The following is a 16,074-nucleotide window of genomic DNA, read 5'->3' as shown; positions in this document are numbered from 1 at the left end:
TCCTGGCGGGAAAAATGAAGAAGCGCGAATGGCGTTTTAAAAACGTTGTCCTCGACAGTCACCTTCGTTCCGAAGTACTCATCTCCCACTTCACACCGAAGCGCCTATCATTCATGGTCCAGGAGTAAGGTACGCGCCTGCAAATAGTGCACATAAGTGCTGTGTTTCTTTTGCAGCACTCATGCCCGTTCTGTAGCGCCACTGTCGTACTCGCATCCACCTGCGTAGTACACTGTTTTGATCGTTGGCGCCACAGCAACCGGCGCTTGTGCAGAGGCACCTTTTTCTCACAATTAATTTCTTTCCTACAGGCCCTGTAATTAGGCAGAGATTAGAAAAAAACGTTCGAGATCACTGCGGTAACCGGCATTAGATAAGTGCGAAAGCATTTACGCCTCCTCACCCCTATTTCCCTATCTTCCATAAAATGCCCGTTTTGAGTTTTCAAACATGGCGCGCGCTTTGTTTTTAAATTTCGCGCTACGCTTGGCTCCACCGACTTCCGGTGTTTTAAAATTTGTCGCCACTTTTTCTCTGGGCCCGACCACTTTTTGGACATTTTTGGCTCCAATTAATTAACTAATTATCCTACATGCACCTCATGATTTCCCCTCTGATATTTTTGATGATCTTTCTAATGCAACCATTCTTTTCTTATAACTCAATTCGTTCGAACGTAATCGTGATGGCATGAAAGCGCAAACATAGCCATTGAATGCTTTCGCATTAAAACGGAATGCCACATGTGATGAACCGTCACGCTTGGACAGGGCGTAAGGCAGAGAAGTGGAAAAGTAGTAACTGAGCGAAAACTGACGCCAACCAATATTTTATTTTTGCCCAACATTTCGGGACCAACTCGGTCCCTTGTTCAGGGGTGGCTAAAGTGTGCCAGCAGCAGTAGCGGTTTGCTGCCTTTGCTCTTCCTTTGTTAGCACTTGGCGCAGTCCACTAATGTACGAGGAGGGGAGCGTAACTGGGGCGTATTCATCGCCGTTTTTGTGAGCCGGATGTGCCATGGCTCCACATGTCGGCTCTTTAACAGGTTTAGCTCCACGGCCAAGACGCTCACCTTCTCGAATACAATTCGGTCGTCGGCGCGCTCGCGGAGTTCGGCGAGGGGGTTGGATTCTGAATTCCGGCTAATGAATTCGGTGAATAAATATAAATTCTTTTTTTTTTCGAGCATGTATTTAATGGGAATTAATTGTATGTGTATGCAATTCTTATGCATGTTCTGAATTTGGCTGCTTACAAGTGTTGGATTATCCATACGAAGACGGTTATTATACTGAATTTTTAAGGGACTACTACCTTTCACAACCTATCCCCGGCGGCTATGCATACACCTTATTCTTTCCGGACCAAAACAGCGAAATAAAACAACGGCGTTTGCATCTTATCTGTTTATTACATAGAACAAGTGTTTGTTGCACAGTTCTCGGCACGGGTGTGAGATCCCTCGTGACATTTTTCTTTTTGGCCACCGGCTATGTACGCAAAAGTCGAGACAGCTAAACTGCAAGATATAGGGAGCGTTCTGTGGAGTAGTCTGCTATGTGCCATTAGAAGCTTCCCTACCACTACGAATGTATACCAACATCCGTCGCAATATACATGCACAAGGAATCAGGTTAGGAGCTTCCAAACTACATACCTTTTCATTAGGCTGTGCACGCAGAGAAGAAAGATGACTGCCCACATCAGATGACGGCGCATAGTTTGTCTTTTCAGTGGTTGCTAACTCGCTCCTTGCTCTGAAACAATGCAAAATATGCGAACGCTACTGCTCTCAGTTGCACGAAATCACCAGCCAGCACAAAAAATAAAATGTTTTAGCCGAGATTATGCTGGTTCAATTCGATCAACAGCTCGCCATGCATAAGGTATGAGCTCCTCACGCATTGCGAAGGCCGATTCATCATGATCATCTCCATCATTTTGACTGCGCCAACTGCAGGAAAAGGGCATCTCCAATATATATCCAACCAACCCTATTCAGTGTCAATCGCAGATATCTTGTCCTCGAAAGCGTCTTAACCTCATCCGCCCACCTAACTTTCTGCCGCCCCCTGCTACGCTTGCCTTCCCTTGGAATCCACTTCATGACCCTTAATGATATTGGTTATCTTGCCTTCGCATTGCACGCCCATTTCTTCTTGATTTCGGCTAGGATGTCATGCGTACAGTAAAAAAGATATGCAGAGAACAACAATGTGTACGACTGTATTCGGCAAGCAATCTGTATTTGAGAACCAGAGATTAGCAAAACTTTCTTAAAGTAATTGTGGTGACCGGTGTACCTTGCCAGTATGCGCTCTTTCACTAAGGAGTGAAGGGTAAAGGAGCAGCTATTTATTAAACTTGGTACAATGCAGTACAGATAAAAAAAATGTTTACGGTTATTAAACAAAGTCAGCACTGACTAGGCATGAAGGCCCAGCTTGTATCCGTGCTCAAATTATGCCAAAAAATGAATTTGCGCGGAGAATGTTATGCCCGGAAAAGATAACCAGCAGTTTACCGGCATAGCAGGTACATACATAACGTTAAGTTAAGGAGACCATAGGTTCTAAAGAAGCACCAAGGGAGAGGAGTAGAAACTGGGAACATGCGGCGAAAGCGTGATAGCGGCAAACGTCGAAAATAGATAAGAACATGAGTGAAATTGATCGTTGTCGTCCAGCAGCTAGTATTGGCTTTGCGGCTAAGGAGGATGGTGAGGACATTGGTGGCGGCAATAGATGAGCAAAAGCTTCCTGCTATACATGATAGACCCGCCACACCAATGCTACGGTCACTCTTCTAAAATGATTGATATGAAGTTGTGGGATTAGGGAGACGATATGATGGAGAGAATAGAAAGAAACCTATAAGCTTTCGATGCGGGTCCGGTATGGTTTCTAAACTCTTTCTATATTATTTACTTATGATTTATATATTACCAATACGAGGTCAAAAAGAGTACGGCTTAATTTCGACTCCATGCGCGTTGTCCGCATAGTCCACATAAACTCCATAACTTTTAGGGTTTCAATGTAAAACAAACTGATAGCCCAAAGAATTTTGGGAATCCTCTGGGGAAGGTTTCGAAGGCGCTGGTTGGCTTAGATGTCATCGTGCGCTTATCTGTAAATCCGAAACTTAACTACACAGCATATGTGCAGAGTATGCAGAATGAACGAATGTTATCGGCAGCTTTTTGTTCAAGCTATACCCGCAGCTTAATTAAACACTGTAAAAATTTCTGCACTCTAGCGCCTTGTCGTCTTCTCTTTGATGTGCATGTCCCGTCGGCGAAGCAGTTTCGTGAAAAAATTCAAAGTGGCAGAAAGAGAAATTTATTTCCCACCTGCGGTATAAAATCAAAAAAGAATTCAGTTTCAATTTATTGAGAACGGCCTCAACAAAGGTTCATTTAAGTCTTTTATCGTGTCTGTTGCATTCCTAACATAGGCGACAGAACATTCTATCATAAAGAACTGATATTGAAAAGCGTTATAAAAATTATTTCACTATCGCATCCACCACCACCAGAAATGCAATTCGTTCAACGGCTTTAGCTCTCTGCTAGCGACAGGATTAGCATGAGTATTTCTTTTTAACAAATCACACACTGCTGAAGAAATCATTTTCCTATTTATGAAAGCATTTCAAGGCATAATTAATTTTTCAGCTTCCCTATGTGCAAGCTACTTACTAGATAATTTGTTTTTGTGGAGACGTGTGATAGTTTAGATTGAGCGAGATGAGCGCAAATGCCTCTGGATTCTATGTGCGGTTTCTTGAAGCCTTTTGGGTTGCAATGTAACTACACAATCTGCCCTTTCTTGGCACCACTGGGGAGAACTATAGGCATTGATTACCTTTTTCGAACACGGAACATTGATATCCTCAATCACATTTTGCCTTATGTCAAACTAATCTTTTTTTTTGTGTGTGTATCCCAGTGGTTCAGTTCCGTATCACATTCTGCACGGAGGCATCATATCATCTTCTGCATCTTATCTTACAAAGAATGCAGCGCTGCTTCACGAGCTCTTCGCACAACATGCTGCAAAATCTATGAATCAGGATGTTTGTTTCATCCTTAATACATAGTCTTTTATAAACAGCAAAGCCGGTGAGTGGCCTTGGATGACACAGACGTTTAAATTTTTATGCATATCACTGATTCGCTGGCCCTAATGTTCTCCAAAACATTTTGTCCGTGGGGAATGGGCAGTGAGTATGGCTCCTTGGACATTGGAGAGGCTAAGCAAGATACAAAGCTGATTCGTAAAGAAATGTGCTTGTTTGGCGATGAAAATATATGAAAATACTTTTCAAGGAGGAGAAGTGCGGTGAGCCGTGGGATATAGAACACTTTTTATTGGCTCAATAAGTGTTTTCTTGTTTAAAACTTGATCATTCATGGCGTTACCGGTCGCCAATTTGTTTAGCTTACCCCAAAAACAGGAAATAATAGAAAACGTGAAAACTACAACTAATTATTTTTTGTATTTTTGAGTTAATAAATTAAAGTCGCTTCTATCTCTAGTCGGTACGCTCTCCGAAACTAAGCCCTCTTCAAAAGCATAGTTCTTTTTCGAGAGCTCGTTGTAGAAAGTGTTGCTCGATCTGCGTGGTGTTGGATACTCTCATATCCAAGTAAGGATGTTCAGCGAAAAACAGCTTTTGCATCCAACAGCGCATGAGTCTTCTTATCAAAAAAATTCTCGGACTACTAACGATACCATTATCGTTCTCTAAAACGCCTATAGATCTTTTTAGCTATAGCATGTCTTATTTTCACCCTAAGTATTCTGCATTTGACACCAGCCTGTGGCCAGATCGTTTCCTGTTGAAATGTGTTTGTAAATTGTCTTTGCATGTCACACGTTCTGTTATTAAAAATAAGCGGCTCTTAAGCTTCTTTTTTAAGGGTATGACGTGACAGCGTTATTGCTTCTTTTCAGCTAATTCTCTTCGCGCACAATCACTGTTCTTGTTCATATCCGTGCATTTATTCCAATGGTCACAACGAAGCCTCCTCATTTTTGCCCCTGAACTCTGCAACTATGCAGTTTATGCTTATTATCTAGTGGTAAATAGTATCTCAATAATGAAAACATCTCAAAGTCACTCCCCTCATTATCACAATAGTAAGCTTCAAATTAAGCTATAACCGCTTAGACAGCACCCCCTTCCATCTCAGCTAAACAAACGTGCCTATGAGGTCTAGGAAACTGCATGAACGGTGTATATAGTTTATGCCACGAACGGCGTATTTGTGTATCGTTTATGCCACGAACGGCGTATTTGTAAATATTTTATCTAAACAACATAATTTAAGCGCAATAAATACTTATAAAAATATCTAAGTACCGGCGTAAGTGGCGTGCATGGCGGGCTTCCAAATGGTTGTGGGATCGAATTCTTTCTGGTGCTTACGTAAATCTTTTTTTTTCTCGTAAAATCAAATACATTATAAATTTAAGCCATATGAGACAAGCTGCTGACCTTTTACGAACATTACAAGTCCTCTTTGCAACTGTTTTCGCTCCAGACATCAAGGCATACGTCACACGTGAGGTGAACTTATCGTGCAGACGCCGCAGGACGACGCCGTATTTTCAGCTGAACAGGAGCCTGAATGCTGCCGCGGTAAAAAATAACTAGCCTACAATAATAGCCGGCTGCTGCTGAGAGTTTAATGCCCGTAAAAAAGAACGCCTGCTGTTTACTAGCAGAAAATTGCGATAAATAGAGAAGTATCTCTTTTTGAGCATTACGGTCAGTACTTTTATGATCTGCTGTTCCGATGCCATTACCATTCTCAGTAAGTATATGCAATGCTTTTTATGCGAAGAGAAAGCTCAATTTGATCATCTGTCAATTTCAGAGTTGCTATTTTCATGTCATGATCGTGGAAGAGCCACTACCCAACAAGCGTAGTGCGGCTGTCATGTAGCTGCGGCTTCACTGTGGCATCCATTTCTAGGAATACACACTAGTTTTTTTACAACATGCAGGAAAAAAAAGAGTTTTATGGTCGTTTAGCACTCACTGTTAATGACTTTCCAACGTCATTTGCTCAAGTTTACTGCTCCCTAGGTTTCAGAGAAGCTCCCTGCCGCGTCCTGGTTGCTTTGTAATTGGTTCCCTCATTTTAAAAAAAATATAAATTAATTTCAATCAGCGGTACGCCCAAACAAAAATTTTAACGCGAGAGCGTTAGTACACCCCCCCCCCCCTGCCGCAACAGCGGTAGGATTTTAACGTAGTTAAATCGAGTTGACGTGCGAAACGAAGGGGTGCTTCATACCCTTGCTTGAAAGGAGCGAAAGTAAGGAACCTTGAGGGTACCAATGCCATCCTCAAGGTCACCCTCCCATTCGCTACAGCTGATGCGTCGTTCCTCCGGTCTTACCGAGCTCCCTCCAACTGGCTGCAGCTTGCGCGACGCTTCTCCGAACTAATCCAAGATTACCCGCATTACTCCGAGGCTTCACACACGATTCTGGGTTGGAACAGTGTTAAGCAGTGATTCCGCCGTAAAAAGTTTCCCGGAGTCACCGTTGGCTGCCGTTTGAAGTTTCGCGCCGTAGCGGGCGGAGCAATCGGCTGCTTAGGCTACCTAGGAAGGCTACCTTAGCCACGTGACCTTGTGGTGTCATCACAACCTGCCCAACGAACTGTGACCAAACGGACCACCTTGGCAGGTGGGAAATGAAATAATGAGTGTTTGCGAGAGGCTACTCGGGAAGAGCAATCTCGGTAGTACAAATGCCACCGGTGACAGCGTCTGCCATCGCAGGGAAGTGGCGCATCGCTCAACAGCGGCAACACTACGCCAGGAGAGTTGTGAGGCTCCCAGAGATCTATGAATATAAAGTAGAATTCCGCATATATGGGCATTAACCCATCACCGCCATTGCTTTGAGACAGTGCTTAAGTTTTCGATAGAGATTTTGTAGCCTCGCTGTAAATCACCCACGTGCAGCACCAAAAACTCACTTCAGAATGCGAGCTGAGTTGCTTGGCATTTCGTGCAATTTTTGTTGACTTTATTCTTCTTTTACGCTCAGGCGATAGGGTTTAACAAGGATATCACCCACAACCTTGCGCAAACCACATTGAGTTAGCCATTAGTTTTCAAAACATTTAGTCGATATTTGACGCATACCATCACGGTCCTGGAGAATGGCACTTCGATAACTATAACTCAACTGTGCGGTCTACATCCCTGAGTATGTACTTCGAAAACGTTTAGAGAGGCCAGTTATCAGCCTCCTTTTTGAATTGAAGGTGTCCGTGAAGCCCAATTGCCTAGTGAATTTAGGCGTTGAATATATAAATGCCCCTGTAGCGGTCGAGTATAAGTGGGCAGCAGGAATTCTCACTGAGCATTTTTTTCATCTTGAGTCAGTAGGAAGTTGAATTAAGAGAACGACTGAGCTCCAACTTATGCAGTGCTTTTCAGCATGAAATGCTTTTTGCTGCACTCTCACCAGTTCAGCAAAATATAGTCCGAAAACGTCAGGGTGCGCTAGGCCCAATGCAAATCTGAACATGAAGACGAACATAAACCGAACATAAATTGTTACCTGGGGCTGAGCATTTCCAAACCATTCAAAGTTTTTCAAAATTCAGGTATTTAGGTACATTTTTTGCCCAACATGCACGCCAATTGTAAAACGACTGGTTAACAATGCTCCCATAATTAAGCTTTCTCAAATTGCGATATTTTTATGCGTTGCATATTGCAATCACTCACTTCAGCCCTTGGGCGCGGCCGGGCAGCCACCAAACCACGTGACGTGACGTCACGAGAGCCGGAGGAAAAGCTGGGTCTACTCTGATCTTTTCCCTAGCACATTTCCCTAGCATATGCACCCAGAATTCAACAAGGAAAGAAGGGAAAAGAGGGCAGAAGCCATGGCCAGAGGACTGGACAGTCTAGATAAGAAAGCAGTGGCATACACAGATGCAGCAAGTGGGAAGCTCGGAGCAGCCGTGGCCTCAGTGGTCAACGGAAAGGGGGAACCTGAGATAGCAGCATCCATTCGAAGCCGCAACCCGGAAACGGCGGAAGAAGTCGCAATAGCGCTCGCATGCGTAGGAACGCAGGCCAAAATTATAGCTAGTGACAGCAAAACTGCAGTCTACAATTATGGCAGAGGGAGGATTGCCTTAGAAGCAGCACAAATTCTAAAAAAGAAGGAAATTGGGAGGGACGTACGCATCGTGTGGGTACCAGCTCACGCATCCATCCCTGGAAACGAGGCGGCAAACACCCTGGCTCGAGACCTCTACTTCCGAGCCAGGGGAGAGCCGCCCGACTGCAAGGACCTGGATGAGAGACTGATCAGCTATGCAGAAATAATAGAGAGCTATAGAAGTCAAAGGAGGATTTTCCCTCCGCCGGACAAAACACTAGGGAATAAAGAAGCTACAACATGGCGTAGACTACAAGCTGGGAACTTCATAAACCCGGTGTGGGCATCACACGTATTTAGGGAAAAGGAAATAGAGGAAAAATGCAAAAAATGTGAGAATAGGGGGACCCTAGATCACATCATTTGGGAATGTACACACTCCCCAGGGATTAAAGAAGGAATAAATAGCAAGGAAGCCTGGGAAACCCTTCTGCAAAGCGCGGACCCCGCCGTGCAGTAAAAAGTCATTCACCTGGCACTGGAGGCCGCAAGAGACCAATAACTCTATGCCTGCCTTTAGATGCGAGGCTCCCGGCCCCCACCCCTAGGCCTGAGTGCCAGAGATGGGGAGTAGGGGAGCCTCTTCTCTGGTGGAAATAAAGGTTTTTGGAATGGAATGGAATGGAAAAGCTGGGCCCCAACTCGCACGGTCACGCGCGGCCGCAGCTACCACCTGACTCCCGCTCCTCCCGCTAGGGGCGCTGCGCCGGCGCGTGACGTCACGGAGGAAAAGGTGGGCCCCAACTGGCGCGGTCGCGCGCTCCGCAGCCACCACCTGAATCCCGCTCCTCCCGCTAGGGGCGCTGCGCTATGACGTCACGGCATATGTATAAAAGAGCTGCGCTCCTTCGCCGGGACAGTCTTATACCCCTGTCACACGGGCATTTCGAGGGCCCTCGAACCGATAGTCTATCGACTCAAAGGCGATCGAGCGCTGCTACACGGGCAGTTTCAATGGCGATCGAGTCAATAGCCTATCGAGTCAACGGAGCAGCACGAAACTCCATCGAGATATGCAACGCATTCTTGGCTTAACCAAGCTAAGCGTGGCTATTTTTTTCTGTACATTCTGTATTTTTTGACCTTTTTTTACTTTCCTGCTTTGTGCTGTCATTGAAAGTCATTCTTTTTCGCCCGTACAATGTACTCATGCTCCCATTTCTGAGTGTCAATTACTGGCACTAATCCATGAATTAATTTGAACTCGTTTTCGCTTAGTCGGCTGTGGAAAGACACAAAAACTGCGAATCAATATACCTCTCTACGTACCCATATACCTCTGTATATATAAAGCTATCTTACTCCATATCTTTCTACCTATTTATGTCTTTACCTATATACATGTCTGATTACCTTCCAACCTATCTCTCCAACTACCTTCCTATCTATGTATGTGCCTTCCTGCCTACTAGCCTATCTATCGAGCTGCCTATCTATCTAGCGAATCGTTTATATAAATATCTGTCTATACGCCTCTTTACCTATATTCCCACGTATCTGCCTGCCCACAAGGCACTTCTTTGTCGATTTTTATACCTACTCGCGTGGCCACCTGTATACCTACCTGCCTGGCCGCCTGCCTACCTACCTCCCTGGCCCCCTACCTACCTTAACTACCTGTCTGGCCACCTAACTACTAATCTACCTGCCTGGCCCCCTACATACCTTCCTACCTGCCTCGCCACCAACCTACTTACCTACATGCCTGGCCGACTACCTGCCTACCTGTCTGGCTTCCAATCTACTTACCTAGCTGCGTGCCTGGCCGGCTGCATAACTGCCGTCCGTCCGTCTATCTTCTCTTCTGTGTATCAGTGCCACGTTATATTTATTTTTTCACCTGCCAAAACAAACTTGTCTGTCTCTCTATGTGGTCAATATTAATTTTATTCCCTTTGCACCTGCAGCAACAAATTTTGTCTGTCTGATGGTTATATCTGGTTAATATTATGGTTAATTCTTTTCCGTGTTTGTCTGTCTGTCCGTCCGTCCGTCCGTCCGTCCGTCCGTCCGTCCGTCCGTCCGTTTGTCCGTCCGTCTGTCTGTCCGTCTGTCTGTCTGTCTGTCTGTCTGTCTGTCTGTCTGTCTGTCTGTCTGTCTGTCTGTCTGTCTGTCTGTCTGTCTGGCTGTCTGGCTGTCTGTCTGTCTGTCTGTCTGTCTGTCTGTCTGTCTGTCTGTCTGTCTGTCTGTCTGTCTGTCTGTCTGTCTGTCTGTCTGTCTGTCTATCTATCTATCTATCTATCTATCTATCTATCTATCTATCTATCTATCTATCTATCTATCTATCTATCTATCTATCTATCTATCTATCTATCTATCTATCTATCTATCTATCTATCTATCTATCTATCTATCTATCTATCTATCTATCTATCTATCTATCTATCTATCTATCTATCTATCTATCTATCTATCTATCTATCTATCTATCTATCTATCTATCTATCTATCTATCTATCTATCTATCTATCTATCTATCTATATCTGTCTGTGTCTATCTATCTATCTATCTATCTATCTATCTATCTATCTATCTATCTATCTATCTATCTATCTATCTATCTATCTATCTATCTATCTATCTATCTATCTATCTACCTATCTATCTATCTATCTATCTATCTATATCTATCTATCTATCTATCTATCTATCTATCTATCTATATCTATCTATCTATCTATCTATCTATCTATCTATCTATCTATCTATCTATATCTATCTATCTATCTATCTATCTATCTATCTATCTATCTATCTATCTATCTATCTATCTATCTATCTATCTATCTATCTATCTATCTATCTATCTATCTATATCTATCTATCTATCTATCTATCTATCTATCTATCTATCTATCTATCTATCTATCTATCTATCTATCTATCTATCTATCTATCTATCTATCTATCTATCTATCTATCTATCCATCCATCTATCCATCCATCTATCTATCCATCTATCTATCTATCTATCTATCTATCTATCTATCTATCTATCTATCTATCTATCTATCTATCTATCTATCTATCTATCTATCTATCTATCTATCTATCTATCTATCTATCTATCTATCTATCTATCTATCTATCTATCTATCTATCTATCTGTCTGTCTGTCTGTCTGTCTGTCTGTCTCTCTGCCTATCTGTCTGTCTCTATCTGTCTGTCTGTCTGTGTCTCATTTCGGCAGAAAATTCAGCGCGGAGGGACAAAAGACAATGGAAGGAGAACAAAACAATCACTGTTTTGTCTCCCTTCCAGTGTCTTTCGTAGCTCCGCGCTGAACATCTAGCGCTCTGTTCGTATAACAGGCTAGATAACACAAAAGGAACTTAAGTTAGGTCTGCATATATGAAAATGGCGTGAGAGGAAATTAGGGATTATGCAGTGACAGCGTGCCCTTGACATACACAGATAACAGCAGAGCGGATATTAAGGAAAAGGATTATTTCCTCCAGCAACTAATATTCCCTGTTGCTGGTAAGGAAGAAAGTGATAAAGTCGGTTACGGAATTATATAAGCAAATGCCCTGAGCAATACACGTTCAAAGCATCACGACGACGCCATGATAACCCTATTGGAATTTTCGATATTAGTCGTCATGTGGAATCTTTAAAAAGAAAACCTAAAGATATGAAAACTATTAAAAAATTTCTAAGAGTTAATTACGTTTCTTATATCCTTTCTAAACTGCTTTTGAACGGCTCCCATATGATTTGTACATAATGCGTAAGACGTTATATGCAGCCCGTAATATTGCGTTGTCGGTATATTGAGTACGCTGAAGAAGAAAAATGGGGGGTGTAATGATCGAAGCTGGCGAAACAGAAGCCGGAGTGAAACTGTTTATTCGGTGAAACTTAGATCAGGGCACACACAGACACGTGAGAAAAAGGCGCAGCAAGTAATAGTTTTAATTTCACGTATGTAGAAGCTTCACGCACGTAGAGCTCTTACGGGTGACCAGTGCGCATGCGCAGAAGGCAGAGTCTGCGTGGTTCTGACTGACCTACATGAGATTCGGATTATTACGTTGCGATCTTTGTGTTACTTGCGTACGTAGCGTTCACAACATAGCGGCGCCCTGCCCGCCCGCCTCGCAGCGATAACAGCTTTGCCGCTAATCCCTCGTCGCGATATCGTGCTCTGATCTGCTGTCTTCGCCTTCAATTTCCCCCTTCTTACCTTTTGCACAAAGTTTCAAGCGACAAATAGGTTTTGATTTTCAGATACAAAGGCGATTTCCCAGCTGTTAAGCCTAACGAGGCAGCGCTGCGACACAGTTCGACTGGCTTGGTTTTGACTCGTATTAGAGTGCCTACAGCAGTGTCTGCATCTGTCAGTAGATAGCGCTAGGAACAACGCGCGGCGTCTGTCTCGTACGTGCAATTAAAATTGTTTCAAATGAAATGCGCGTATGCTATGTAGATCTCCGACGTTTGCGCAAGTGAACTCTGTACGTACGTGAAAATAAGACTGCCTAATATTGTCACAAATGGGTTGCAGAATCAAAAGGCAAGGCACAGGCCGCAAAGAATCAAGCAGTGTTCCAGCTGGAAAAAACACGCGCGTTTCACTTCTTTTTCCTCAAGGCGCCGCCCGGGGACACCTGGTGGCACTATTCCCCCTCCACATCCAAAAAAAGGAAGCAAAAACGTGGGCGCACTTGGGGCGAACGAGGTGCCTGTTACTGCGTAAAGTATGGCTTCATATGCAGTACTTGTGCGACCTCAGGCTGCGGTCGACGGCGCGAACTGGGCAGAGTGCCATAGTGAAGGACTTCATACGTCACATCCGTGATGCGGTGCAGCACTCTGTAGGGTACAAAGTAGCGGCTCAGGAGCTTCTCCGACAGGCCGGGGAGACGTACTGGGGTCCATACCAACACTTTGTCGTCGGGGTGGTACTCGACGTGGCGATGTCGTTGGTTGTAGCGTTCTGCATCCGTTGCCTGCTGCCGGCGGATGTGCATACGAACCAGTTGGCGGGCTTCCTCTGCGTACCGGGTAAATTCCTCGTCGTCTGGCGTGAGCGCCTGGTCGTCAGGGGGGCACGGAAGCTTGGCGTCGAGCATCGTTTGGACATCACGCCCGCCGACGAGGCGAAACGGCATAAATCGAGTCGTTTCCTGAATCGCCGTGTTGTAGGCAAACGTCACATATGAGAGGATCTCGTCCCAAGTCTAGTACTGTACGTCGACGTACATTGTGAGCATGTCTGCTAAGGTTTTGTTGAGGCGCTCCGTGAGCCCGTTTGACTGCGGGTGGTATGCAGTAGTCTTGCGGTGGTTCGTGGGACTCAGCTGGAACACCTCGTGCATGAGCTGCGCTGTAAACGCGGTGCCCCTATCGGTGATGACGGTGGACGGGGCGCCATGTCGTAGAACAATGTCGCGTATGAAAAAGCGCGGGGTTTCAGTGGATGTATTGCGTGGCAGCGCCTGGGTTTCCGCATAGCGCGTAAAATAATCAGTCGCAACTCTAATCCACCTAATGCCAGAAGACGACACCAGGAATGGGCCCAGAAAATCAATGCCGACTTGGCCAAAAGTGTGCGAGGTGGCGCAATTGGCCGGAGCAAACCTGCGGGCTTGAGCGGTGGTGACTTACGACGCTGGCACTCACGGCAACCTCTGACGTAGAGGTGGATGGTCTTGGCAAGTTTAGGCCAAAAATAACCCTGACACACTCGAGCGAGCGTGCGTACAGATCCCAAATGGCCAGAGGTGGGCTCATCAAGACACGCCGAAAGGATGTCGTCGCGTAGGTCTGATGGCACGATTAGGAGGTAGGGCCGGTCACCGTTGCTGGAGATTTTCTTAAACAGTACGCCATTTCGAATGCAAAAAGAGGTCAAGTGGCGGGAAAAGTGTCGAGGTACGTTGGAAGCATGGCCCTCCAGGTGTACCATGACAGGCCGCAGGTAAGCGTCAGCATGCTGCTTTGCCACTAAGTCCGAACTGCTGATCACACTTAGGAAACGATTGTCATCCTCTGCGCTATCATCCGCTTGCTCGACGGGTGCGCGTGAGAGCGTGTCGGCGTCTTCGTGTTTACGTCCGGACTTATTGGCAATTGTGCAATCAAATTCTTGAATTCTTGAAGGCGAAGGCTCCAGCGTGCTAGGCGGTCAGACAGGTCCCGGAGATTGGTAAGCCAGCACAACGAATGGTGGTCGGTAATCACTTTAAAATGACGACCATAGACATAAGGCCGAAATTTCATCGTGGCCCAGACGACAGCGAGGCACTACTTTTCCGAGGTGGAGTAGTTGATTTCGGGGCGCGCGAGAGTGCGACTCGCATACGTGATCACACGTTCCACGCCATCTTGATGTTGAACGAGGACGGCACCAAGCCCGATGTTGCTAGCGTCGGCGTTTATCTCGGTAGCAGCCTCCTTATTGAAGTGATCCAGCACAGGGTAGTGCGCAGCCGTTGGCGCAGCTCTGTGAAAGCAGCCTGTTGCTCTGCAGTCCAGACGAACGGTGTATCGTCACGTGTTAAACGGGTGAGTGGTTCAGCGATCTTGGAGATGTCGACGATAAAACGACGGTAGTAGGCGCACAAACCCAAGAAGCGCTTGAGCGTTTTCTTTGTAGTAGGACGGAGAAACTTGGCTACGGCGGCAGTTTTCTCGGGATCGGGTCGGCAACACGGTCCGCAGGCATTCAAGGCGTTGGTCGAAGGTTTCTGAGAGCACCACCGCGGCATCTAGGTAAACTAAACAGGTTTGACATTTGAGGCCAGCCAGCACAGTATCCATCATGCGCTGAAACGTCGCTGGCGCAGAGCAAAGGCCGAAGGGCAACACCTTATATTCATATAGGCCGTCGGGTGTGAATAAAGCCGTTTTTTCGCGGTCACGTTCATCAACCTCAATCTGCCAATATCCGGTCTTTAGGTCGATAGAAGAAAAAGTAGTTGGCGCGGCGAAGTCTGTCGAGCGAGTCGTCGATGGCGTTCAGCTTACGGTGGGCACGGCGGAGGCGTTGGAACCATGCGGTTAACAAATCCGTTCCTGTTTTTTTGTCCAGGCCGTGTTTTTCGTGAACGTGGAGCCCACATCACAGGGGGCGTACTACGACAGCCCTGGAAATTGGACCGACCATCGTGTTTCCGGCGTGATTTCTTCATCGGAATGCATCGCGAAGACCAAAGTGATAGGACTGCGCTACTGGACACCACTACTGCCTGCGCATCGCACGCCACCATCGACTACGTCACCAGTCACCGCGCATAAAAGAGAAGCTTCTGCCCGGTTCGCGACCAGTGGGCACGGCGGAGGCGTCGGAAGCATGCGGTTAACAAATCCGTTCGTGTTTTTTGTCCAGGCCGTGTTTTTCGTGAACGTGGAACCCACATCACAGGGGGCGTACTACGACAGCCCTGTAAATTGGACCGACCATCGTGTTTCCGGCGTGATTTCTTCATCGGAATGCATCGCGAAGACCAAAGTGATAGGACTGCGCAACTGGACACCACTACTGCCTGCGCAACGCACGCCACCAACGACTACGTCACCAGTCACAGCGCTTAAAAGAGAAGCTTCTGCCCGGTTCGCGACCAGTGGGCACGGCGGAGGCGTTGGAACCATGCGGTTAACAAATCCGTTCCTGTTTTTTGTCCAGGTAAGAGACAAACAGCCTGTTTACTCTTACCGCAGTGACAATGTGTGCCTACTGCTTTTGCCGTGCCCACGGTCGTTAGTTACGCTCTTTACAGCCATGTATCATTGTTTTGTTGACGTGCTTGCTATGTGTGGTGACATAGAACCAAACCCAGGTCCTTCTACACAGGAAATGCTGCACAATAATGTAAGATCTTAAACAGCTGAAACAAAATACAAGCTCTACTAACACCAGACTGTCTG

At 45.8% G+C, this 16,074-nt stretch overlaps 1 long non-coding RNA gene across 1 annotated transcript in view; it reads right to left on the bottom strand.

Moving 5' to 3' along the window:
- The window catches only part of LOC144135139 (uncharacterized), a 60,360-nt gene that overhangs the window by 26,271 nt on the left and 18,015 nt on the right, over positions 1 to 16,074 (bottom strand). Inside the window, exon 2 of the long non-coding RNA XR_013315388.1 lies at positions 1,658 to 1,757. This is a non-coding gene — a long non-coding RNA (uncharacterized LOC144135139). The remainder of the gene's footprint in view (positions 1 to 1,657; positions 1,758 to 16,074) is intronic.

The sequence above is a fragment of the Amblyomma americanum genome, chromosome 5, assembly GCF_052857255.1.
Source record: "Amblyomma americanum isolate KBUSLIRL-KWMA chromosome 5, ASM5285725v1, whole genome shotgun sequence".
Classification (NCBI taxonomy): Eukaryota; Metazoa; Arthropoda; class Arachnida; order Ixodida; family Ixodidae; genus Amblyomma; species Amblyomma americanum.
The sequence above is the reverse complement of the archived record's forward strand: the minus strand, read 5'-3'. Positions and strand labels throughout refer to the sequence as shown.